The sequence below is a fragment of the Coenobita brevimanus genome, chromosome 23, assembly GCF_032717465.1.
Source record: "Coenobita brevimanus isolate Jiangsu-jjx chromosome 23, ASM3271746v2, whole genome shotgun sequence".
Classification (NCBI taxonomy): Eukaryota; Metazoa; Arthropoda; class Malacostraca; order Decapoda; family Coenobitidae; genus Coenobita; species Coenobita brevimanus.
The window spans coordinates 75278288-75306032 of NC_136976.1; the positions used below are offsets into that span (position 1 = coordinate 75278288).

The 27745-nt window shown below is 41.9% G+C and overlaps 1 long non-coding RNA gene across 1 annotated transcript; it reads left to right on the plus strand.

Moving 5' to 3' along the window:
• The first annotated feature begins 14596 nt into the window (after positions 1-14596).
• LOC145392916 (uncharacterized) lies at positions 14597-18432 on the plus strand. Its single transcript, XR_013896079.1, has 3 exons — positions 14597-14678; positions 17493-17796; positions 18288-18432. It is a non-coding gene; the product is annotated as an uncharacterized LOC145392916 (long non-coding RNA).
• The last annotated feature ends 9313 nt before the right edge of the window (positions 18433-27745 follow it).

The window sequence follows — 27745 nt, forward strand, 5'->3', positions numbered from 1 at the left end:
GGGTAAGGCAGGGTGGAAAGGTTAGGCAGGATGAAGGGGTGAGGCAAGATGGAAGGGTAACGCAGGAGGAAAGAGTGAGGCAGGAGGGAGGGGTAAGGCAGGAAGCAGCGGTGAGACAGGAAGGAAGGGTAAGGCAGAAGGGAGGGGTTAGACATGAGGGAGGGGTAAGGCAGGAGGGAGGGGTAAGGCGGAAGGGATGGGTGAGGCAGGAGGAAAGGGTGAGACGGGAGGGAGGGGTAAGGCAGGACGGAGGGGTAAGGCAGGAGGGAAGGGTGAGGCACCGTATTTAGCCCTTGTATAATTCACCTGTCTTCACGCCATCTCTACGATCCAAAAGGCCTGTCCGCTTCCCGGTGAATACAAGTGTTTCTCATCTCCTTCCCTATCCCCCGAAAAGATGGTAAATGGCAGAAGGGCAGGTTTTTCTCCACTCTTCCTCACTCCCATCGTCCTAACCACCCCTTCGTCCACCCCCTTTTCACATCATCACTCTCTCTCTCTCTCTCTCTCTCTCTCTCTCTCTGTCACTTGCGCGCGCGCACCCTTAGCAACCTCAGCCCTGCCTGTCCACCATTAATCTTCCTGTAGTCTGATCGTCCATTTACACAGCATCATTATCCCGCCAGGTAGGGCAGACAGCCAGTATTACGCTTATGGCAATTCGGTGCCTTGGTTAGTTTGGTACTGTTTCACTCTTTGTTTATTGTCTGCTTACGTTTCTCTTAACCTACGCCATACCTCTGTCTACTTCAGCTACCTTCTGCTTCCCCGTCTGTAACCTGTATTTGTCTTACCCTTCTCTTAACCTACACCATACCACTGTCTATGTCATCTTCAACCATCATCTGTTTGACCATCTGTGCCTTGTATCTGTTTTACTACTATCCTCCCAAGCTGCATTACATCGCTGTCTGTTTCGACTATCATCTGTCTCACCTAGCCTTTTCTCTATACCCTTTATTACTTTACCCTTTCTTTACCCTCCCATGTGTCCTAAAACCCAGACTAAACCTACTGGCCTTGCTCAGTTACACCTCTTCCTCAGCGATTTAAATTGTCCGACACCCTTTAATGTGATGCAGATGAAGTCGATAAGAAAAAGATACAAACTAGAGAGAAGATATGATGTAACTGTAGTAATCAAAATGAATTAATTATAATTTGTTATGCCAACGGGAAATACGGCTCTAAGTGTGTTCTACTCTGTAGCCTGTGTGGTCGATAATCCCTTAATTACGGGGTCCAGTGTAACTAATGGCTAGCACACACCATACCCTCCATCCTCGCCCCCTCCCCCACAGACACTTGCATGCTGTCGAATGGTCGCGTCTCCCTTGCTGAGTGAGGCCAGGGCAAACTCTGCGTACAAAGTGCAGTACTTTTCCCCGCCCTAAAAGGCCTTCTGTCAAGGCTGCCAGCTGCCCAGGGTGAGACACCAGCTCGCGCCCCAAGCTGCTAGAATACGAATGCCATAGTTTTGCCCAGGTGTTTTTGGATGTGGGCAAAAATGAGAGAGAACATATACGACTACTGAGTTCATAAGTCTCACGTTACTCCCGCCTTACTTGTACGCGCATATATATATAATTGCCGATAAATACATTTTTTACAACTTTTCCTGTCTGTCTCTAAACATAGTAGCCTTGTTCAATTATTTTTCAAATTCTGTTCACAGCGGCACAAAACATCAGTCTGCTATGGGGATACTGTATTGAGGAATATCTTAGTTTTTTTTTTTTTTAATAGAAGATTTTGCTTTTCAATAATATCTTCTATCTTCTTGTCTTCACATTAATAAAAAACTCATAAGCAGCAAAAATTGCTGAAATACTTATTGAAGAGACTTTTGTTCCGCAGGGGCTAGCTAATATTATGCAGGACAACGATTACCTAGTCATTTAAAAACGGATTATCTGTTTATTTATTTATAATTATTATTTTTGGGTAAGAACGTACTTGAAACTGTACTATTTTAATTCTAAATCAGAATGCGTAAAGATGAATACATATAGTCAGACAACATATTTATAGTGCATTTACTCCTAGCTGACAAAGATTTCAATCCTCTTTCAGTTCAGTTGATGGGCAATTGTAGTCAGATTGGAGAGTTGATTTAACTAGTAACCAAGGAGACTTATTCCTGTTTCATAACTAAGGCACATCGAATTCATGCACCCTTCGTATTTAAGCTGTGGGAGTGACAACGTTTCGTTTGGTGAAAACAAACTGATCATAATTAGGCGATGCAGTTTCACTGTTAAGGCCGATTCTGTGGAGAGCAAGCATGTGGTTAACATACTAACTGGCACCTTGAGAACAAGATGATTTAGTAAGGATGAAGCAGGGAAGATTTACTGGCTGACTCACGAAGTTGTCAATTTAGTGCTTTCGGCTCCAGATAAATTGACTAACATTTATCGGACACCAAATGTTGATGCCCTGCGCTGTGGATCTAGAGATATTTTGGAATGTATAATATTTTCTTCGTCTTCTCTCTCTCTCTCTCTCTCTCTCTCTCTCTCTCTTCTTAACCTTTTGAGGATTTATTTATGAAATCATTTATGTTTAGCAGTATACTAGCGCCTTCCGAGTTGCCAACTGCGGGGACGGCAGAGGTGCAGATGGAGAGAAAAGAACATAAGTCATAGGCATATAAGTAGAGAGGATAACAGGCTGCAGTTGGTCAGTTGGCCCAAGCTAGGCTGCTTCTACAAGAGTGTTGTTAAACTACTAGAGATGGGGGTGGAACGAAATATGATAGAGAGTATTTTGACACAGGATGGTACGTCGGGCAGAAACTACTAAAAGCGACGTAATAGAGCTGTCGATCCTTAGTAAACAGGAAAAGGCATAGAAGAAAGAGAAAAGATGCGAACCAATTCTGGGCAGGCAACATTACCGCGTGTAGGTGAGGGAGGACGGAGGACTTGTGTCACAACCGACACATACAGCGAGGAATGTTTATGTCATACCATAAAATTTGGTCTGTTCGTGTACAGTCAAGAACGAAAGTTTGTTTACCACATTCTTTTCACCTTAACATAGCTGATTTCTCTTAGCCCACCGGGAGAAAAAGATATTAGTATGACCCTTTATCATTTCCATTGCACTTCTTGGCTAGCATCATTGGCTAGTGTTAATCTACAGTTACAACTCAGTATTCAAGGCGGAGAGATGGCGGTTTTAGGCCAAATTAGAGTAAAACAGGGTATAAGCCACTGCATCAACTTTTCCTTAGCACATTTCGTCAACGATTTGTTTTAGGATCCGACTGGTTAACATCCTTTTGTACCTTACCTATGCAGAATATGGCGATATTAGGATTATTTAAGAAACTCAGAAAAGTATAATAGCTTAGGAAAAGGTGTTAGGGAGTTTCCTTACCTGGCGATGGAAAAGGAGGGACCATGAAAGCGTTAAAGAAATTCTGTTCTCCCTGCACACATGCACCTCTCTCTCTCTCTCTCTCTCTCTCTCACACACACACACACACACACACACACACACACACACACACACACACACACACACACACACACACACACACACACACACACACACTGTATACTCGTACATATGTACATGATCACGAAAACAGACATATACTTACTGTTCACACCTCCATATAAATACAAACACTTATCTACACACGCACACACCTGTTCTCTTTTTCCCCCGTCAGAAATGTAGGATCCCATGTCTAGGCTGCTCTTTCCCGACATTTAAGGTGAGGGTGACCAGATTCGCATTCCTGAGTGGTATTTTGTGAGCAATACACCGCAGCCACTTCTTGGATGTAAACCGTTACACGCCCATCCGGTCGGGGCGCCTTATGTCACCAGACGTTAAGATGGCAAGAATAAAGCAGAAAAATACGCCATCGAACAGAAGGGGTTCAGGGCGGGCTGGGTGGCAAGGGTGTGGGTGGGGTGTGCCGGGCAGGTGAAAGGGTGACAGCATGTGAGGTGAGGCTGCTGGGGAGGCGAGAGGACATGCTGTTGCTATCGCTGTGTCAGTCTCGTCAGTGCTATTGTCTGACTGTCAGCAATGAGACATGACTGCTGTCAGCTAGTACAGCAACCAGAACGTCATATGTGTTGGTGAGAAGCAAATGACGGCAGCGAGGGTGTGTCTGATAGGCCTGATTGTGGCAGATGGTGCGGGGGCGTAAGGTGTGGTGTGGAGGATTGTAGGGGATCAGACATCCTGCACCTGCTGTTTCAGTCAGTGCTGCTTGCCCCCAGTGACCAACTTACGGCATATCTCCCCGTGTGAGTACTCACCTGTGTGGGACACCAGCTGACGTGGCGGCAGGAGAACTTCAGGAAGGTGGGCAAGTGAAGGTGTAGGAGAAGTGAGGAGCGGCGTCCGTCCCTGCCCACACTACCACTTTCACTGTGCCCGCTACCCTGCCATCCCGCCACGGGGGGGTCAAGGTAGCGGCTCACATGGCACGTACGTACGAACACACACATGCCCTGCACACATTCCTACACACATGCACAAGCACAAACACGCGCCTTGCACACATACCTAAACACACGCACGAGTATATTCGTACTCACGCCTTGCACAGACCTACACACACGCACGAATACAAACACGCCCAACACACGCACACACATACACACACACATATATATCATCATATCATCATCATCATCATCCGGACCTCCTTTCCCACACAAGGGCAGGGTGAGGAGTAGCAGTGTCCAGACAGACCAAACTTGCCCAGTCCCATGGACCACGCTTCCATTCACTGATCAATCAAGCCCCCGGAATCCTGGCTCTATCAGATACGCCAAAAACATTCACCACATTCTGTAGCTTCACACAAACGTATCCGATTGAGTCAATCTGAGTATATCTGAGCGAATTTGAAGGAGGGAGGAGGCGAGCTAGGCCAAGGAGAAGATGGAGAGATATGGTAGATGAGTGTGTGAGGAAGAGAGGTTTGGAAGTCGGTGAGGCTAGGGAAGTGACAAGAGATCGAGCTGACTGGATGAATGTTGTGAGAAGTGCATGATCAGGCCACAAAGAGTCTTCATCTCTCTTGTGATATTTTAACGACATCATATGCAGATCCACTGTAGTGTCATAGTAGTAGTCAGGATGTTTTTATGACATTTCAGTAGTGCAGTACACAAGAACAAAGAATATGGTACCGAATTCAGATTTGTAAACAACATCTGGGTTCAGATCCACAATTTCACAGTCCCAGCCTGTTGCACTGTCAGCTCCACCAGCATCTCCCCCAGTACAGTACAGTGGTGATGCTGATTCATTGATTGACTGATTACGCTAAAAAGATTGTGGCAGCGTGACAACAGAGGTCATTGCTGTGGTTCAACAGGAGTAAAGGCAAAACAAGAATTGCTTAAATATATACAGATATAAACATGTATAGATACATACATATATAGATATACATGACATCGAGGACACTCCATAAAATTATGCATAAAACAGTTATAACTAATCATGATAGCCAAAGCTGACTAAGGAAGCCTGCTTCCTCAGCAAATGAGAAGGTGGTTCCTCCCATCATACATAACTCCTTTCCAGTGACTGAAGAGAGAGGTCATTGCTGTGATTCAACAGGAGTAAAGGCAGAACAAGAATTGCTTAAATATATACAGGTATAAACATGTATAGATTCATACATATATAGATATACATGAACTGCATCGAGGACACACCATAAAATTATGCATAAAACAACAGTTATAACTAATCATGATAGCCAAAGCTGACTAAGGAAGCCTGCTTCCTCAGCAGATGAGAAGGTGACTCCTCCCATCATACACAACTCCTTTCCAGTGACTGAAGAGAGAAGGTAAGACCCATCTTCTGCCCTAAACCTGCAAAGGTACTGACAGTGAACATCCTTCAGATAGGGATATTCATGTAAGAGGTGTTACACAGTCAGTAGGATCAGACAGTTTTCACATAAGGAGTAGGTCTTCTTTCAGTGAGATGGCAATGCATCAGGTGCGTATGACCAATTCGTATGCGGGTCATGGCAACTTCCCAGTGGCTTGGCATGGCTGTATAGGTCCATGGTGGTGCAAATGAGGAGGCTATATGTGATGACACTGTGCACCCAGGGTGGAGCTAAGTAGCTATAGTGTCCACCTAGGAGCTAAACCTCTTCACATTTCCCTGCACGTCACTGTGGGGAGTGACATTGGTCCAACCCTAACAAGGCACTGTATGCCACAAGAGGGCGTGGGATCCCTGCACAGTGTGTGTGCTGTACTGTACTTATAGGACAGCCCAACAGAACCAGTTGCTTACCTATGGTTGATGAGTTTGCTTAGCCTGACAGACTGAGGTTAAGGAACAATAGTAACAATAAGGTCTTATATAACTGCATTAACCATTAAGACCTTGTAAAACTACATACAATAATTTCAGAGCAAGGTTAGGTTATTTTGCTCTACTACCATTTTCTCTCTCTCTCTCTCTCCCCCCCCCCACCACACCTGACTATGCCACACCATGCTGCTCATTATTGTCCATTCAGTTTTGTCTCATGTGTAGTCCCTTAGTTCACCCTCACCACATATCATTGTGCTCAGGTGGATGCCGGGTGAGTGGGGTCCATGCAGTGTGACGTGTGGTATGGGAGTACAGACGAGAAAATTGATGTGTAAACAAGTTGTGTCACCTACACTCACGATGATGGTACCAGAAGGGGCCTGTCTTTCGCCACCATCTGTACCAACCTCCCAGGTCAGTCAAGGAATAATGTTGATTGAGAGAAAAAACTTCTTCTGTTAGGGATTTAAAGCATAGCATATGATTGTACCTTGGCAGTAAACAAAATTATATTTGACAGTGTTATGGTAGGTTCAGTTGAATTGTCCTTAGCCATTATATCATTATTGGAGTATCTTCAACCTTGTTTAAAATTGAACTGTGCTGTCAAGTCCATTTCTCCACCAGTGAATCTCGCCAGTCATAACATTTTTCATCTTCATCATAACCATTGAGTTTCTGTCTGTACAGGTGTGTGAAACTAGATCGTGTAATCCAGGGCCAATATGGGAGACTGGCCCCTGGACCAACTGCTCTGCCCCCTGTGGCTTGGGAACAAGAGGCCGACAAGTATCGTGTGTGATGGCAGGGGTGCCAGTGGACGAGGACCAGTGCAGCACCTCTGTCAAACCCACTGCTGAGGAAGTGTGTGATATGGGTTCCTGTGCCACAAATATCTGGTTTGTTTCAGACTGGTCCAACCAGGTAAAGGTCACAGTTTATTGTATCTCACTTTTCTACCCTGATATGTAAATTCAGTTTCAAGGAGATAAGAAAAATATTTCAGTATTGCATTGCACTGCATTGTTGAATGCTATTGCTGTTTTCATTTGCTTTGTGGAGCTGTTCATCCATCACTTATTCCACATAACAGTGCTCGGAGTCTTGTGGAACAGGAATACAGACAAGGCGAGTGCATTGCTTAGGAGGTGACCAGATGTGTCCTGCTGCTTCTCGTCCAGATACTACCTGACCTTGTCTTGGGGAAAGTGGCTGTGGTGGTCAGTGGTTCATAGGTAGGTAAGAGCACAGGAAAGCAGTCATTATGTCATAATATGTGGATTGGTCCACAAGGTTCAGATAGAGTTAGTGCAGTTAGCTTAACATTCACAAAACTACTTTACCACATGGTCTGACCACAGTACCTGAATATTCCAAGAAATCTTTAGTTGGAGTTATGTTGAAGAGTTGTCCATGTGAGTGAGATGCATGAGATATGGTAAGTGTTATTGTGTGAGAAGTAACATTACAGCAAAAGCAGAGGAAATTGCGGTATTATTTTACTTTAATCCCACCATGTCGCTGGATAATGGGACTTACCTCTATATGTCGGGTGTATTGAGTACATCATTTTCTTCTCAGTAAACATCCGTCGCAAATAAATACTTTCCGAGATATATGTTAGTTTTCTTAATTATTTGAAGGATCCAGGAGCCAATCAGGCGTCGCAGAGGAAGAGGGACTTTTGAAACCAGCCAATCACAACAGTCGTAAGTAAAACCAGCCAATCAGCTTGAAGTATTTGTGGGTGACGCAAGTACGGTACGCCCGAGATTTGAAAGTGCCTCAGGTGCTGAAGAACGTGTTGTCGATTTCAAAGCTTGTATCGGGTGTAAGACGGACTACTGGCAGATTAGCAAGTACTATCATATTAATAACGAAACATCTATTGAACTTCTAAGAAAACACGGGGTTTTGCCAAGTGCAGTGAAGTGTAAAGAGTGTGATTTGCCCTGCAAATATCGGGAAGACAGACATCAGTGGTACTGTGGCCGGTGGAAAAAAAAGTAGGAAGAGTAAGGGGAAGGTGCTGTGCAAATTCACCATTTCTGATCTCTAGGTAAGCATTCCCCTAGGATAGGTTAGGTTAGGTTAGGTTAATGTTATGGGGGGTCTGGGGGGCGAAACCCCCCAGTTAGGAAACACGGCCAGGGCTGGCAGTTAGGAAACACGAACTCAAGGAGCTGAAAATTATATTTTTCCGAAGGATTTTAGTGTTTTTCGTTTGATTTGGATACCAGTTCCAGTCGGAAATCACTCGATTTTCCGTGTTTCCCCCACCCAAAACCATGCTTTCCCACAGGTCCCCCATTATTCTTTCTCAGGAGTTTCAGAATGCAATGTTTTAGTGTTATTCATGTGATTCTGGTGGTCATTTTCAGTGAAAATTACTCGTTTTCGTCGTATTCCCCCAATAACCTTGGTACAGTGGGGGGGGGGTTACGGAAAACGAGTGATTTGCGACAGAAATGACCATCAGATTCACATGAGAAACACTATAAAACATTGCATTCTGAAACTCTTGAGAAAATATGGCAGGGTGGGACTAAAGTAAAAATTTACCGTAATTGCATTTTGTATTGGTAGTGAAGATGAGAAAGATAATGTTTGCATCGTACTTTGGCAGAGTGAATCTATGTCTGTCTTTGAGTGTTTGTGAAGAATGCAGTTTGGTTGATGATGGGATGACTTTAGTGGTCATGTAGTGGATTTGTTTAATTTGTATATAAAGTGTGTGTATCATAGTGTATGGTTGTGATGACAGTGATGGTATGTTTTCAAGATACCTGTACTGTAGAGAAGTACCATGTTGTATTTTTTCTTTTTGGTAAAGGCAGTCTAGCATAATATAACAATGATGGAATGTGCTGAACACTGAATTGTGTACAGTACTTCTGTTAGGGTCATATGGTTCTTGACTGGAAATACAGTACTGGTACTTGGGCTTCTCTGTTAAGATGATCTGTGTTTTTTGGCTGTGTAGTGAATGTTATAATTGTTCTTAGTTTTTTTTTTTCTTTCCGTGTTTGTAGCTGGCGTGGTTGAAACCCATCCCGAGTTAGCTTAATTTTATTTTGTGTAAATGAACAGTTTGTAAACTGTTCCCATTGATTATTTTTATTAACCAAAACAGATTATGAATATATTCAGAGTATTGATTTTGTGAAAGATTCTTGCAGTGTCATTTTTGGTCTGAGGAAAGGTTTGGTGTGTGCCAAGAGGAAGTCTGAGAATTTTCTGATGTCAGTTTAACAAGAGTGGTTATGAAAACATTGTCACTAGAGGGTGTAGTGGAGAATATTCTTTCTTTTCTTTTTTTTTTTTTCCCCATATTTCTTTCTTTTCCCTTTTTATTACAAAAACAAAGACCATAAGCCCGTGAAGTTGTTTTTTTTTTTTCAAGAAAAATAACAAAAGAAACAAGAGAAATTCAAGGTTCATTCATTTTGAGATTCCTGGGTACATCATGATTTAAAGATTGGCTTCACAGAGGAAAATGCAGATTGAAAGGGACAACTCCATAGCTGACCTGTTGTATACATGATTGAGAATATTGGCTAACGCTTACATTCGAGAATTGGACCGAAGAAAGGTGAGAGTTTATTGCCAGACAGATGTTACATGCTTGCTGGAATGGAGGAGGGATGCAAATGGACAGCTCAGAAGAGCAGTGGCCAATGAAGCAGTAATAGTAAAGACATAAAAATGCAACACAGCAGGAAAGAGAGAGAGGTTGCTGGGAGTCAGTGAGAGGAGGTGAGTTCTGTCTATCTATCTTTCTATTTTCAGATGCCTTAATCCCATAAGAGGTGGCCACAAACAAATTGCCTCCATGTTGCCCTTTACCCTGCCATTTCACTGCCCTCGCCCCCAGTTCACACCTCCATCATTCATATACCTCTCCATTCCATCCCCTTATATCCTTGGCCCCCCCCCTCTCTCACCCTCCCTCCACCTCACTCACTTTCCTTGTTAGTCTGTCACTCTCCATCCTCTCCATAAGGCCAAACCACCTCAGTGTTTTTCTCCTAACACTTTTTATTACATCCACACCACAACATTCCTTCACTTCCTTATTTGTTATTTGTCAGTCTGTCTCTCCATGTAATTCCACATGCTCCTCTCAGGTAACTCATATCCACTGCTCTCACTCTTTGTGTCAATGCAACAAGGTTCAAGCTTCACTTCCATACGTTAGAGTTGGTATCACAGTACTGTCATGCAGCAGCCTTTTTGCTTCCATGCTCATGTCCCTATTTCTTTACCTCTGCCAACGAATTTGGAGGTTATATATTCACCTCTGTTAGTCTCTCTGTCTGTCTGTTTGTCCAGATGACTTCCCCAAAAGTTCTCAATGAATTTCAGTGAAATTTTGTGGAAGGGTGGGCCATGGGCCAAGAAAGAATTTATTAAATTTGAGATCCAGATCCATTTTAATGGCACTGGTGGAGGTATACGCTCTCTGAGTTCTCTCTAGTTATCGTTGCTTTCAACAAACTAGCAATCTCTCTTCCTTGTTGTACCCTTTCCTCCAAACTTCCATTCTTACTCATTACACTAAGTACAGTACTGTACTTAAATGCAATAACATTTTCCATTTCCTCATTATCCAACCTCACTGTACATTCAGTGACTTCATTTCTCTCAAAGACCATAACATTACTCTTCCCTGCATTCACCTTTAGGTTCCATTTCTTACACAGTCTCCCAGACTCATTCACCAAGCCATGCAGTCCCCCTTCATCTTCACTTGACAATACAGTATCATCTGCTAACAACAGTACCGGTACAGGAAGTTTCCAAAGGCTGCCCTCTTGCATTATGGTAACTCCAACATCCCATCCACTGCCCTACCTTGTATCACGTTTATAACCCCATCCATATACAGGTTGAACAACTGTGGAGACATGACACATCCCTTTTTCAATCCAACATTCAGGTAGAAAAATCCACTCAGTTCACTATCCACATGCACTATAGCCGTAGCTGCCATTAGCTCTACTCTGTTTAGAAGAGCTGTATATGGGGAGCCCTTTCACACATGCAAGTTGTACTCTGCACAGGAGAATGAGACCTCAGTACAAAGTCAGCAGCAATGCCATGGTGAAGAAAGCATTGAGTTGGCATAACACATGTAATCTCTTGGAAGTGGATTTTGCAAAAGCAGTAATATTATTGTCTTTCTGTGATAGGTCCTGAGAAGAAGAGTCTCCAAAGATGTTTAGAGATGATGAAGGACCGAGTATTGCATTGTTGAATATTAAGGGATATCCCCATGGAATGTTTTGATGGTCTGAAAGATGCAGGAACCAAATGATGTTGACGTTATTGGTGAAGAAGTCATTCTGTTCATCAACAATACTATTGACATTGAATTTACAGGAGTGTGTATGTGTATGTTTGTATCAAAACATTCTTCTGTGACTGGTGTTGGTGATGCAGGTGTCTGGAGCGAGTGCAGCGAGCCATGTGGGGGTGGTCAAGAGACAAGAGGAGTGGCATGTATGGTATCAATCCGTGGGCGCTGGCGGGTCACTCAGGAAGTAAACTGTAATGTCCAGGACAGACCCCAAGACTCTCGGGACTGTAATCTCCATCCATGTACACCTCAGTGGTTCACCTCAGACTGGTCTCAGGTACAGTAACTGCTTTCTGCTGAATTGTTGTTGTCCCAGGCTTATCTGAATGTAAACCCAGTGACTTGGAGGCTAAAGCTGCCTTTCTCCTGCAGTCTAGCATCCTTCTTTTAGGGATAAGAAAGTTGTGGGACATCTATACAGTGTACAGTACTCAGGCAACAGATCCACCTTGTCCATCAGTGCCAGCAGATGAAGACATCCCCTTCTAGTTCTCAAGCTTGTAATAGAAATATTCATAGAATATGTTTGCATTATATCCTTGAAAGTGTGATTTTATTTTTTAACTGAATTTTGCCTCAAGTTTTGCCCCACCACTTTCAGTTAATACAGTATTGACATGTAAGTTATGCAGATAATATTGAACAGATGAGTCAGAAGATTTAACTTGTTCTGCAAAGACTTCAGTTTAGAAATGAAACATTATCAGTGAGTAATGTATTTGTAATTACTGCATAGCATGCATCACAAAACAAAAATTATTTTAAGACTTACAGATCATCCATTAGTACTATGATAAAGTGAATTTTACTGGCAATAATTTTAGCAACAGTGAAATCTTACACCATGTACCTAGAAATCAAAAGAAGAAAACTAACAGTTGGTATGTCTGCTTTCTCCTTTTAGTGTTCAGTGTCATGTGATGGTGGTGTGATGCAGCGTGAAGTGACATGCTTGGACACTTCCTTTCGTGCCTCACCAGACTGCCTCAATACTACAAGACCTGCTGCCCGCCAGTCCTGTCATCTCCACTCCTGTACCTCCCAGTCTGCTCTCTCACAGTCTGCATCACCCACACTCATCGAAGATAATGACCATCAAGGTGAGAACCAGTATGAGGCACTCATTAACCCCTTCAGTGTGGAAACTTCATTTTCATCATATTCTTTCTGCTACCAGAATAATTTATTCTTCTTAGGAGAGCACCATAGAAATAATGTACTGTACTCACAAAGGCTATAGCTAGGCCTTCCATCTCAAAAAGTCTTTCACTCCTGAGCTTAATCAAATAATTTGGAGATAAACAAAGAAATGAAACAGACATCATCATACAGAAAGAGTTAATACAGTATGTTAGAGTAAATTATAGTTCATTGTTGTGGAGTAGCAGTGGCATAGCAGCTGCTAAGTAAGTGTTGTGGAATTGCTGTGAGTGATATATGTGCAATAGAAAAACTAAAGAACAGTGAATTGAACTTGTGCTAATTTTACACTCTGTTAGTAAATGGGCAGTAAGTGGTACAGTGGTTGGAGGCACTCACCATTCATTCATTTGAGTTGCTTTCACTGAATGACAAGCCAGATGGTTGCTAGGAATCCAGGAAACCAGAAATACTTTGGTGGTAACCATATAGCCAGCAAATAGATGCCTGGTGGTGTAGTGAGTTACAGCATTTCAGCTGGATTTGCCCTACTGGTGTACGAGTAATTTCAGAGTGGTTGGGGTTTACTGCTCACATAATGCCACTCAAAGGCCTGCAACTGGTCACTCAGCCTGGAAAGAATAGCCTAGTTCTGGGCCCATATGCTCCCAATCAGGCAATAAAGGATTGGATGATGGATAGATGGATAGAAGAAGTGTGTAGTCCAGTCATAAGGGCATATCCTGTGAACAGGGTCAGTAATATTTGGTGCTTGTCAGTGTGATTACAGTTCAAAAGAGCATTTGTGTGATTTGGTGGAAATCTAAATACAGTACTTGGTGTTTTATCTATATGCAAAAACTGATCACTGGGGAATTATTAGAGTCTGGTGGGGACAGCTGGATGTATTAACTAAATCAATCCCATGGTGTACATGTACATATTACAGGTCAGTTTGAAGACGTTCAGAATGTTTGTTCACTTCCCAAAAATTTTTGCAGTTTTTATAGGCCGCGCTCAAACGACACCTGCGGCCATTTATCGGCTAAACGTCAATTGACACCGGTGGCCATTGAGGGGTTAAGATACCGTAATGCATTCAGTGAAATATCTCTACTGTTTTCGATGTACATCCTGGCTTTTGGTAACTGCTGATACAAGCTGGGAAATGGTGAAGGGCATCCAGTAAGGATAAAGTACCTGATTACAATATTCATCAGTTTATAATTAAATTGCTAATTGATTGGAATGAGTGTGAAACATGAAATATGAATTCTGAGTGTTGCTGTAGGAGAGATCGTGGAAGTTAAGCCATTACATGCTGATGAACTGTTTCAGGAATCAGGAATATGATGTTATTTACATATTTTTTATGTAATGGGAATACTCAGTCTGATTAATATTCATTATATCTTAAGCAGACAGGCTGTTGGTGAAAACCATGAACTGTTTAGTGACTGATATGTATACTTGTCAATACCAACAAATAACCATAACTGTAACTTTGTTGGGTTTTATTTTGATGTCATGTTAAGTCTGAAACCAGCCATGACACCCAAGTTAAACTGGTCTTGTTGATTTTGCTTTATGTATCAGGTGCTGCTTTCCCCTGAAGCATAATGGTTACCCTCCAGCTATGTACTGCACACATGCAGAATATTTTTCATGAAATGCAGTGGTAAAGGGCAGTGCATGCATTTTGAACATGATGGTATATCAGATTTCTGTAATATCTCTAGATGTATTTTCATGTTTGCTTTCAGCCACAGATGATACAGAAGATGCAGGTCTACAAGGAACCAGAGATGACAGTTTACAGGTTACAGAGAGCCAAGACACAGGCATCAGCACAGATGAGGTGTGTTTGATATAATCATTACCATTACAAACATCATCATCATCAATATCATCGTCATCGTCGTCAGTGTCATCAATCAAAGTACTAGTCAGCCATGGTTCATTGCAGAAAAAAGACACCCAAATTTCTCCAGTCTTAACTGTTAGTTGTAATGCATCATCATCATCGTCATCAGTCAAAGTACTGGTTAACCATAGTTCGCTACAGAAAAAAAGACATCTGAATTTCTCCAGTCTGACCTGTTAGTTGTAATGTAAGCCTGTTTTATCAAAGCCCACATCCATTCCAGCTCAGGTATACCAGTACTGGTTTATTCATGTTGATTCAGACCACCTCAGGCACAGTCCTGCCTTTCACATCCATCCCAGCCCAGTACAGGAATTGTACTGTAGTCCATTTAACTCATTGTAGATTACTTCAGAACCACTCACTCCAATAAGCATATTCTCTTTACACTGGTGGTAGCATCAGCGAAATCAGGGATGGAGTTGGTGGGCTATACAGTTATCCCTCATTTCCATTCCTATCCCCCAAAAGGAGGTTGGTGGACTGCAGAAGAAGGGCAGCTTCAGTTTGAAGTCCACCAGGCTTACAGGTAGATGAACCTAGGGCCATGATAACAACAAATTTGTTTCCATGGCAAAGTGGAAATATGATGAGGTTTGGCTCCCATATGGGATATCTCAGCCGCTCCATCTGTAGCAAGGTTCAAGGAAATATGATGAGGTTTGGCTCTTGTTTCTATGTCACAGCTTCTCCATCCAGGGTGTACGGTGCCATCATGTGTAGGCTCTTTGTCAGCGCTGATTGTATATCATAGTCTGGGCTGGTGTTTTTTGGATGCTTTTCTTGCCTGCTATGGTTGTACCTGTGTGTGTTTGTGATTGGCCCTTACCCAAAAAAAGGAAGCCATTGTATGTTTTGATAAGCTCCAACATTTGTTCCCACTCCTGAAATTCACTTCCTGCACTGTTGTTTGCATGATACTGTATTGTTAAGTGAAAACGAAGGGGAGCTGCAAGGTTAGGTGAATGAGTTAGGGAGTGTGTAAGAAATGGAATCTAAAGAAAAGGTGAATGTAGGGAAGAGTAAAGTTATGGTCTTCAAGAGGAATGAAGCCACTGAATGTACAGTGAGACTGGATGAGGAGGAAATGGAAAATGTGAGTCTGTTTAAGCACTTGGGTTGTGTGATGAGTTAGGATGGAAGTTTAGAGGATGAAGTGCTTGAAAGGGTACAACAGGGAAGAAAGGTTGCTGGTTCTTTGAAAGTGAACGGAAGCATGGCCCATTGGACTGGGCAAATTTGGGCTGTTGGGACATTGCTACTCCTCACCCTGCCCTAAGGTGGGAAAGGAGGGTCGGATGATGATGATGAATAAGGAACAGGGAAGTGAGCATGGAAGTAAAAAAGTCGCTGCATGACAGTATTGTGATACCATGCCTAATGTATGGAAGTGAAGCTTGTTTGTTGAAAGGACACAGGTTAAGAGTGAGAGGAGTGGAAATGAGTTATTTGAGATGAGTATGTGGAGTTATGTGGTGAGACTGACAAATGAGGAAGTGAAGGAATATTGTGGTGTGGATGTAATAGAAAGAAATACATTGAATTGGTTTGGCCATGTGGAGAGGATGGAGAGTGAGAGACTAATGAGGAGAGTATATGTGAGTGAGGTGGAGGGGGGAGAAGGAGGGGGAGGCTGAGGAAGAGATGGAGGGATGGAGTGGAGCAGTATAAGAGAGAGGGGTGTGTGAGCTGGGAGCAGGGCAGTGAAATGGCGTTGGACATGGCGACTTGGGGGTGATTTGTTTGTGGCCACCACTTATGGGACTGAGGCATCTGGCAATAAATAGATAGATAGGCTAACTGATTCTTCTTCTGTCCCTGGGCTTCCTTCTGAATTGGCAACAAACCTCACAATATTTTGGGTGTTTTCCTTGCCAGTCACAGGGCATTAATCAAAACTTCATCATAGCTTGTTCTCTTTAGTTCAGTCATCCTGCATTTTACATGTTATAGTTATCGTTTTCAGTACACTCAACCCTCGGCTGTCACTCCCAATTGGTCCTGCTATGGCTGCGCTATAGCTGAAACCGTGATAGCCGAATTGAAGAACTTATGGTAATAATTCTGATTGGTGCCATGACCTCAATATTTACCCCTAAGATACCCTTTTTGTACCACATATTAATATATAATAGTCTAAAAATGAGCATGTTTTATGATGTGATCACGATTCTTATAAATACACCTCACAGTTGATTCATTGATGTTATATTTCTTCCCCACACTTCGTTTGGTCTCAACATCCTCTATAAGTTTCACATTTCCAGTTTATCTGCATAACTTAGGTTCTTCCTCTTCTTTATTTCCCTGCCAGGTGCCGCAGCATTATGTTGGGTGATGGTAGGGGGACAGGGAGGGGGTACGTTGGCCATGGTCACATCTAAAAAGGGTTATTGTTCTCGCTATTACTGTTCACTGTCTGAGGGCGCGCATTTGAATGTTTTGGCGGGCAGGAGACTCGGTCAGGCGGCCAATCAGCGCTCGGCTGGCGCTGACGTCACACGACCAATCACGGAGTGAAGCTTTTGTTGGCTGGGCGGAGCACTGGAGCCTGGGCTTTTTGAAATTTTCGAACATTTGCAGTGCGCGATAGCAGGCATTTAGTGCATGATAAAGGTATTTGGGTAGTTTTTTATATAGGCGTGATAGAGAGATACGCTATAGAGGAACCCGTGATAGCCGAGGGTTGAGTGTACTTACTGTTAACTCTTTACATTCATTTTCTGTTATTCTTTATTTTCATCCCAGATTGAGGTTAGCACTGAAGAAGAAGGAAGGGAGGAAGGATTGGAGCTAGAGAATGAGCTGGTGGTGGAAGAGACAACAGGGAGTGGACTTAATGTTATTCCAGACAAGGATGCTCAGGGAGATGAGTCAGTTGCAAGCAATGAAAATGGTCATGACGAAGAGGAAACCCATGACAGAGAGGAGGAGGAGAAGAAGAAAAAGAAAAGAAAGAGAAAGAAGGATCGTCAGAAAGACCGTGATAGGCAGGTTTTGAATAATTCAACTGAGATCTCTAAGACAGAGGCGCCTAACACTGAAAAAATTTGTAAGTTCAAGCAGCTCAGTTCAAATTAGTTACTAGTTGGTTGAAATCAGTACACAAAGTATACTGTATTATAGTATATCAGTACAGTACTGTGTTCACATACTTGAGTACTGATACTGCAGTTGCTTAGTTTGTCTATATTTATGATTTTTGTATGTAGACAAAGCAGTCATGGACATTTTTTTTATAATGTATGTGAAAATTATTTTCATATGATACTGCAGTTCTCCCTACGTATTAAGTGGGGTTGGTGGAGGATTAGTGCCCCTCCCTGTAAAACAATTAACTCTAAGCCTTGGCCACCCCGTTTTTGGGATACATGGCGTTTGGCAATGAATGAATGAATGATACTGCAGTTGCTTATAATCTTAGTTTGTCTATACAGATATTTATAATTTTCCTATGCAGACACAGGAGTCATGGATTTTTTTTGATAATGTATATGAAAATTATTTTCATATGTTTCTAATGTATGCTTTTTTTTTTCACAGCCTGCATTGACCGCATAAAAAACTGCCACCTGGTGTTCCGTGCCCGCCTTTGCCGCCTCAGGTACTACAACAAGCTCTGCTGCCGCACCTGTAGCAGTGTTTAACAAGACATAGATCACCAACCTTCATGAGTCACAGGGAGTCACAGCTGTCTGGTAACAATTTACATCTGGATTGACCCAGACTGTATGAAAACAGAATCTCAGCACTGCTCAAGTTACCTAAATTTTTCATGAAAATATGATTCCAAGTGAACTGTATCTTAGTTCACAGCAGTGATGAAACTTTTTACATACCTATAAGTAATCTTGCATATGGAGAGCTTGCTAGTAAGACAGACTGGCTAGTGTAATAACAGAAGTTTATTACAGTACTATGTTCATCTATACATTAGTTTCAAGTGCTGTAAATGCTAAGTGAGGATTTAGTTTGTCCTGCAGTTCCATTGTGTTCAGTGCAAAATAGATGAAGTTTACAAACAATCATACGAAAGGAAATTTGCAGCAAAACTATTAGATGTACAGGTAAAGAAGTATCGTAGTAGGTGAATATTTTTCTCAGTAGTTTTAGGTTTGTTTATTCTTGTTCCCATACATATTGTTATTAGTGATAACTTGTAGAAAACTACTTTTCACCATGTCCTCCTTTGTAATTCACTTTGATATAGTTTTACTCATCATACATACCTCATTAATTACCATAGCTAGATCATGAAATACTGTTGGTGTACCTACCAGCTAATATATGATGCAAAGGTGCAAACACTAGAAAATGGAAGAGGAAAGGTGACTGATTGCAATTTTCAGACTTACAATCATGAACATCTTTAAGCAATGATACTGCAGTGTGAAGAAGAAAAAAATAATGGTAAAACTAAGAATGTGAGATAAATGCATTGTTTAACTGAGGCTGTTGAGCAAAGCCATATCATTCAGACAATCTCATTTTCTTTGACAACATACATTTAAATTAAGAAAAAATGCTGTTATCTTTATTTTCGTAAAGTTGAATAGTTAACTGTTTAATACTGATACTATTTGTACTATGAACAGTGGTGAAAAGGTACTCAGTGTTCAGAAATAGAAATACGTGATTATCCTCCTTTCAAGTGTCGTGTAAGAAAGTTAACATGCTACTCTGCATGTTCCTTAGCACAAACCATGGACAGACTGAGATACTGAACTTTAGCTATGTATTAGAAATAATGGTTTCATGTTAGTGTCACGGAGTAGCCTGCGTAAATGAAGAACACTCTAAAGCACAGATACCAGCCACTGCCTGTTTGTTCAAGTGTTTGAGCATGTAGAAGACCAGTACATGAAAACTGCTGTGCTTCAAATTTATCTTATCCTTATTAACATGCAGTATATACCAAAATCTCACTAAAGTATAAGCAGAACTTCGTGTTGTTTTTCTTTTTTGAATTAATTAAATTTTTTTGGAGTGGATGAACTGTCAGGTCTTCATCAAAAGCTATATCACCATGGTATTACTTGTAATGAGACACCACATTTCATCTAGTTACATTCGTGTATAAATTTTCGCACTCAGAAAAGGCAGGAATGAATGTGCATTCTCCCATTCCGGGCAGTGATGGTATTAATTTGAATATGAGAGGATATAACATCATGGTAATATAGAAATGAGTTACCAATACATCATTTATCATGTAAGTTTGAAGAGACTGCATGTGACTAATGATCATCAGCAAATTGATGAAGACTGTCATCATAATGGAATGCTGTACTCTGCCTTTGAACTGGAGTGATCAATGAGGATACTTAATTTTAAGCCATGCTGAGGCCCAGCAAGTGTATTGTTCTTTGACTGGGCATTATCAGGCTAGCTTCTAATCCAGCTCCATAACAGAGTTTGTCCTAAGTTCAAAAGCATACATACTGTAGTGTTGGAGTTGGCTGTAATTTTATCATTATTTTGATGGTGCTACATGTAATATTGATCTAACTGTTCACTTTCACATTTAGCCTGATTATCACATTTTCCTTCAAACATATTTCTTCCCATGTCTCTTGTAGAACTCATAGCAAGTAGTAGACTGTCCTGTCCCGTTGAAGCTTCTGAGTGTTTAGAAACAGAATGAACTGATGTCTGTATGTTATAATAGATGTATTCACTGTCTGTACTTACACTTAGACGTGTGTTTTATTGTTGTCAGTCAGTGTTATACTGTACTTGTGTCTATCTAAGGCAAGAACAGACTGCAAAGTTGTAAAAATATTGTATGGTACCATCCTAGTAAACATCAGACTGCTACTCATACTCATGATGCTCCTTTAGCTTGTGGTCGTGCATATCTGAGGGAAGTGTTTACATGGTGATACAGATGTAGCCAAACAACTGCACCACCCAGTTGTAGAATACCCCTGGACTCCCTGTCCCCTGAAAGCAGAATGGTGGACATCTGAAAAAGGGCGACTTCATCCTGCAGTCCACCGGTTTCACATCCAGATGAGCCTGGGGTTACAACAACAACAGCTGAATCATTTTGATTTAACTAATGGCAGATAACTATTGTAACAAATACTAGAAGATTTTTTTGCTAATAACAAATTACTATGTTTTGTTTATCTAAGGGAAATCTTCCAAAGACCAGTAGGTTGGCATCTATTCATTTTTCCTGATGAGGAAGAATGAAGCACATGGGAAATGCATTTGGGTCCAAATCCTTGAGAGTTACAAACTGAAATCTGACTTTAAGTCATGAATTATCCATGGACTAGGTGAGTTCTGGGATGCACTTGTCTGGGACAAAAATCTAATTGCAGTCACATGACAGTCTACCTGTCTGTTGTATATATGCTCAGTGCTGTGTCCTTTGAAAGATAGAAAAAAGAAAAAGAAAGAAACTTTGTTCACACACTGTGAAATGAACTGTATGTACTGTAGTGGCTGTCTTGCACATGCTTGACATGGATAAACACTTTGTTATACACATTCAAGCTATGTTTAGCTTGTCCTGAATGGTATTTGTGAAGGTGTGATACATAGGAGGACTAATGGGCTTTAGCAGTGTGCAGAATGTCTAGTCTTTGCCCTGAGTCAGAAAAAAACAGTAGTGATCCTTCCTCCACCAAAACATCACATTTCCCCATCTTTTCATTCTACCATTTCTAAGTATATCTGTCTTCTTCATCCTTTCATCCATTTCTTCTTTTCATCTCTTCTTTCATCAAATTAGCTTTCATACAACCACCAGTTCATTTCCTACACTTGATAGGAATAACCCTGATATGGCATAAGTATAATCTAAGCATAACTGTCAAGCCATACTGTGGTGCAAATAAAAGTGTTACTGGCACTTATGCCATCAAAGCCAGTCAGACCATCATGTAATATAATGTTAAATGCCATGTGGAGAGGATGGAGGGTGAAAGACTGATGAAGAGAGTGTATGTGAATGGGGTGGAGGGGGGAAGAGGGAGGGGGAGGCTGAGGATGAGATGGAGGGATGGGGTGGAGAGGTATATGAGAGAGGGAGGTGTGAGTTGGGAGCGGGGCAGTGAAATGGCGGGGGACAGGGCGACGTGGAGGCGATTTGTTTGTGGCCACCCCGAACGGGATTGATGCATCTGGCAATAGATAGATGGCATACAGTTCATTGATGATAGTGAGGTCTTTTGCCCAAAACTGCAATGTTAGGTGATTTTTCATTAAACAAAGCTGTTATAACATGGGTTCAGTGAACATAGATTGCTGCTGGAGGGTACTTTCACCCATGACTAGTTCAGTGAACATACATTGCTGCTAGGGGTACTTTCACCCATGACTAGTCCAAAAGCAGCATCAGTATGGTTCATAGGTACCTGCATCACCACATTCTGCCACCAGAATCCATTTTATGTAAATTATCAGGCATAAAACATGGTGAAATCTTAATACATGTATTGTCAACATTCATCAAGACCAGATAACAGGCCATGTTGTCATTGTCCTCCCTGAGGTTGGGGTGGTTGCTCACACATTTGCTCTTCTGTCACCATTGTCACTTAGACCAGGAGAGAAATTTCACAATTCTGGTTCAGCTTGAGGGGACTCTTCGTTTGTTCGTTCATTTTTGAAGGCTTCAACATGCTTGCATGCATCGGCCTTGGTCATCTAATGGCGGCTCTCCGTGCTGCACGATCTTTGGCAGCTTCCCTTTTCAGTCCCTTATCCCTGAGGTCACACTCAATGACCTTGTGTCTGTTCGGTCTACCTCTTGCAACACTGCCCCTAACATTAACACTTCTCACTTCATTCCCCATGCTTTCAATATGCTCAGACCATCTCAGTCTACCTCTTCTCATCACAACACCAATACACTCTAGTCCCATCCTACCCCTCAACTCTTCTATCATTAACCTAGCTTCCTCAGACCTTACACTCAGGGACGCACTGTACATCCACCTAATCATTGTCATTTGTGTACATTTGAACCTGCGAATATCCTCTTCTTTTACTGGCCAAGTCATACAACCATACAGCATTACACTTCTGACTAATGCTGCATACAGAAATCCCTTAGCACGAAGGGAGAGCCCTCTCAATGTCAGGAGAGGCAACAGCACCCTGAACATCTTCCAATCACTCCTCACTCTAACCACAGAGCTAGCTCCAGCCCCACCTCCAGCAGATAACATGTCTTCCAAATAACAAGACTCTTCCACACACTCAAGAGACTCACAAGCAAGTTCAGTCCTTTGACCCCTGACAATCTTCACCTGCTCTCCCTGACACACCACACACATGAAAGCATGGACTAGCAGATTCAAGGATATGGCATGAAGGTTTCTGTGGGTATCACATGACATGAGTTTTTCAGTGTCCACAGCTGACGACTGTGGCAGAGGAAGAGGTGGATGGATAGGACAAGGTTGTCTGTCTGTCATAAGGAGTAGGCCTAGCCTCCAAATTCAACTTAAAAAAGCTTCTGATAGTCAGTTATTTGCTGACTGTTTTCCTTGATGTAGAAATCTCAGTAACTACAAACATTTAATGCTTCACCATGACACTCCTTTTAGGAGTTGGGTCATTCTCTGGCAAGAGACAAGCAGCTTCATCCATCATTATCAGTGCTCATTATTAGATCAGAAAGGAAGTTCCTCTGACCCCCCTGATTACAGACAAATAGCTATCACGTCTTCTCTTGGTAAAGTATTTGAAAATGTAATTAATAAGCACATAGTTAAACACCTTGAATCCAACAACTTAATTAGTGATAAACAGTATGCTTTTCATCACAAAAGATCCACCATTGAGATACTCAGTCTCCTGACTCATACGAGCCGTCAGTCAATTGACCAACATGGAGAAACTCATAGCCCTTGATATTTCTAAAGTTCCCCACTATCCAAATGCCCATGGTATGGATTAACATCTTTTGTTCCTCAGCTTTCCTCATATCTCAGCGACAGAAAAATAAGAGTAAAAATAGATGATATATATATATATTCCAATTTCCACTCTGTTAACGCCGGCGTGCGACAAGGAACGGAGATGGCGTCAACTCTATTCCTTGTTCATATTAATGATCTCTTATCTATCACCCACAGTCCCATCCATTCATATGCAGGTGACTTAACACTTCACAGTTCATTCACACTCAAATACCCATTCTGTCTATCTATCTATTGCCAGACGCCTCAATCCCGTTTGGGGTGGCCACAAACAAATCGCCTCCACGTCGCCCTGTCCCCCGCCATTTCACTTCCCTGCTCCCAACTCACACCCCCCTCTCTCATATACCTCTCCACCCCATCCCTCCATCTCATCCTCGGCCTCTCCCTCCCTCTTCCCCCCTCCACCTCACTCACATACACTCTCTTCGTCAGTCTTTCACCCTCCATCCTCTCCACATGGCCAAACCACCTCAGTGTGTTCCTCATAACGCTTCCTATCACATCCACATCCACACCACAACGCTTCTTTATATCCTCATTTGTCAGCCTGTCTCTCCATGTGACTCCACAGGCTCCTGTTAAATAACTCATTTCCACTGCTCTCACTCTTGACTAGTGTCCTTCCAACATCGTCCAAGCTTCACGTCCATACGTTAGAGTTGGTATCACAATACCGTCATGTAGTAACTTTTTCACTTCCATGCTCACTTCCCTGTTGCTTATTACTGCTTTCAAAGAACCAGCAACCTTTCTTCCCTGCTGTACCCTTTCAAAAACTTCACCCTCCAAACCTCCATCCTTACCCATCACACTACCCAAGTACTTAAACGTACTTACATTTTCCAATTCCTCACCATCCAATCTCGCTGTACATTCACTGACTTCACCTCTCTCAAAGTCCATCACTTTACTCTTCCTTACATTCACCTTTAGATTCCATTTCTTACACACTCTCCCAAACTCATCCACCAAGCCTTGCAGCTCCCCTTCGTCTTCACTCAGCAACATAGTATCATCTGCAAACAACAGTACAGGGAGTTTCCAAACACTATCCTCTCTCACCAGGGCCACTCCAACATCCACTACCCTACCTTGTACCTCTTTTATTACTCCATCCATGTACAGATTGTACAACCATGGAGACATGACACATTCCTGTTTCAATCCAACCTTCAAGGAGAAAAATTCACTTAGTTCACCATCCACACGCACTGCAGCCTTAGCACCATCATACATACTCTTCACAGCATTCAACAACATCCCATCTACTCCATATATTCTTAATACTTTCCACAATCCTTGTCTATCCACCCTGTCATATGCTTTCTCCAAATCCATGAAAGCCGCATACAACTTCTTTCCCTTCTCTAGAAACTTTTCCAATAAAGATGTAAGAATGAATATCTGATCTACACAACCTCTTCCCTTCCTAAAGCCTCCCTTTTCTTCTCCAACTAAATCCTCTGTTCTTTCTCTAACTCTGTCAATAAGTATCCTACCATACACTTTTCCTATTATACTAAGAAGACTAATGCCCCTATGATTACCACACAATACCCATTCACAAAGTTTAATATCTCTAACTGATATCTCAGTGCAGCCATCTCCATAAATCGAGACTCATCTAAGATCACTGAATGGGGGCAAAATAACCTTGTCTCATGCTAGTAAAACCAATTACAGTATACAGTATACAATTTACTCACAGACAGATATTGCCAGATTTTTATATTACCCTCAATGCTACTAATATTCCCATCTCTAAAAGTATTGAAATTATTGGTGTTTCACTTAACAATGGCCTCAGCCGGACCTCTCATGTCAGATCACTTGCTAAAACTGCCTCAAAGAAATTTGGATTATTGTACATAATCCGTAACTTCTTCACTGACAAGCAGTTAAGTCATGTGTACTCTCAGCTCAAATATTGCTCACCCTTGTGGAATGGATATGGAGAGGTTGCACTAAAACAACTAGACAAAATTCAGAACAAAACTGTTGGAATAATTGATAATCCAGCAATTACGAATAAACTACGTCCCCAACAAGTAAGAAGGAATGTTGCCTCGCTTGCATTATTTTACAGATACTTTTATGGCAAATGCTCAGATGAAGTTGTGTCCATTGTGCCGCCTCTCTGTGCCTTCCCTCATGCTACATGGACATCTGGTAGCGCTCATGACTTGAATGTCACACATCCTTATTTTAGAACTTCTGCCTATCATAAATTCTTTTATTCCGCGTACTGCATCTCTCTGGAACTCACTTCCCCGGAGTTGTTTCCCCCCAGACTTCAACCTTCAGCTGTTCAAGTCCAACTGTTACAGAATTTTTATGAATGGAAGATGTCAGTAATCTGGTGTATGGATTATTTTTTTTATTCATTTTTTTCCATCTTCTGTTCTGTTATTTTAGGAAAAGTTTTCCATAAGAGCTTTGAGGGACTTGGTCTCCTGTCTCATTCTGTGTCTAAGTGTAGTTCCCTCTCTTGTTCCAGGTTGCTCTGATCATCACTGCTAAGCTCCTCATTGTGACTGTGAAGAAAATCCTGCACACTGTCCTGATTAACCCCAGCAAAGCCAACTTGCCTCAATAGATCAACAGTGTCATGGTGAACATCTAGTATGGAATAAAACTCTTTGAAGGAGTGCACACACTCCAGCCACTTGTGCCAAACACCATTCAGAGTCATTTGTGCGTTTATTCTCACAGTAACAGTGTGGTCCATATAATTCATGACAATTTAATTGTGCCAAACCTCTGATGGTTAACTTGTGCTTCCCATCAGTATCCCTTAGAATATCTGCCATCACATGTCAGAGATAATATGCCTCAAATGTGGTGATTAACCCATGGATGAGTGAGATGGTGTTGGGTAGGAGGAACTAAATCCCAGTACTGTATTCCCAACCCACTCATCCATCATGGTTGGATGTTCAGATACGTTATCACACGTGATGGAAACCAACCGTCAAGGTTGCTGTCTGGGACATAACCAGTTAGTTGAGAAGAGAGATAACCAGCAAAGTATTTGTGACGCAATATTGTTATAATCCAGGCTTTCGTATTATAATGCCAAATAACTTTCAGGAACTGTTTAATGCAACTGAGGTGTGCATGGGAGTTTTGTGTGTCATACACAAGCAGTGGTTTTAGTATCAAATCATCCTCAGTGTTGGCCTTCAGAATCAGGATGAGCCAGTCATTGGCTGCCTTGAAGCCCAGCATATGCATTTCTTCCTTGGCAATGAAGTTTCTCGGAGGCATCTTTTTCTAGAACTAGCCAGTTTCATCAAAGATGATCTGCTCAGGACTGTATCCCTTTGTCTTCACCACTTTCCAGAGCACAACATTAAAGTTTTGGACACTGTTCATCAGTACCTGTTGCTTCCCCTTTCAGGTTTTAGGATATGCAGATGGTCTTGTCTTAGTCTCCCAAACCACCCTGCATTAGTGTTAAACCAATAGGAGCAATTCCGGGCCAGTCACCGGCTGCTTCCTTCCACTGCTGCAGGTCCACCCTCAGCAAATTGGCAGCTTTTTCTATGATTATTGTGGTGAATTGGGCATATGACACTGGATTTGGAATTCTTTTCAGAGCTGGAGCAACCCCTCCATCCTGTCCATGACTGGATCTCTCTTCCTGGTGATGTGAGTTTTGGTGAGCTGCTGCCTTTATCTCCAAGGACTTCTTGATGATTGATGACTAGATTAACTGAGCCAGGCCTGGCACTCATTTGATGGCGAAGGGCCCTTCACTGCCATCATGTTAAAGTTATATTGCAAAGGTAATGTTATTGTCTGCAGCACCATCTTAGTTTTTTTTTTATTTTTTATTATTATTTTTTTTTAAGGGGCAAATACAGCATCCACAGTTCTATGTTTTTTCCACGGGTTCCTTTCATCTGTAGCAATAAATTTCCCTCATACCATTTCTTGTGGAAATTAATATAATAGAGATGAGGGTGTCAAAAAACTAAAGAGAAAATGTCAGATTAGAAATGCTGACTTAGCATTTGCCTGAAAGTAATTTATCAGGTACACATTATCTTTAGCATA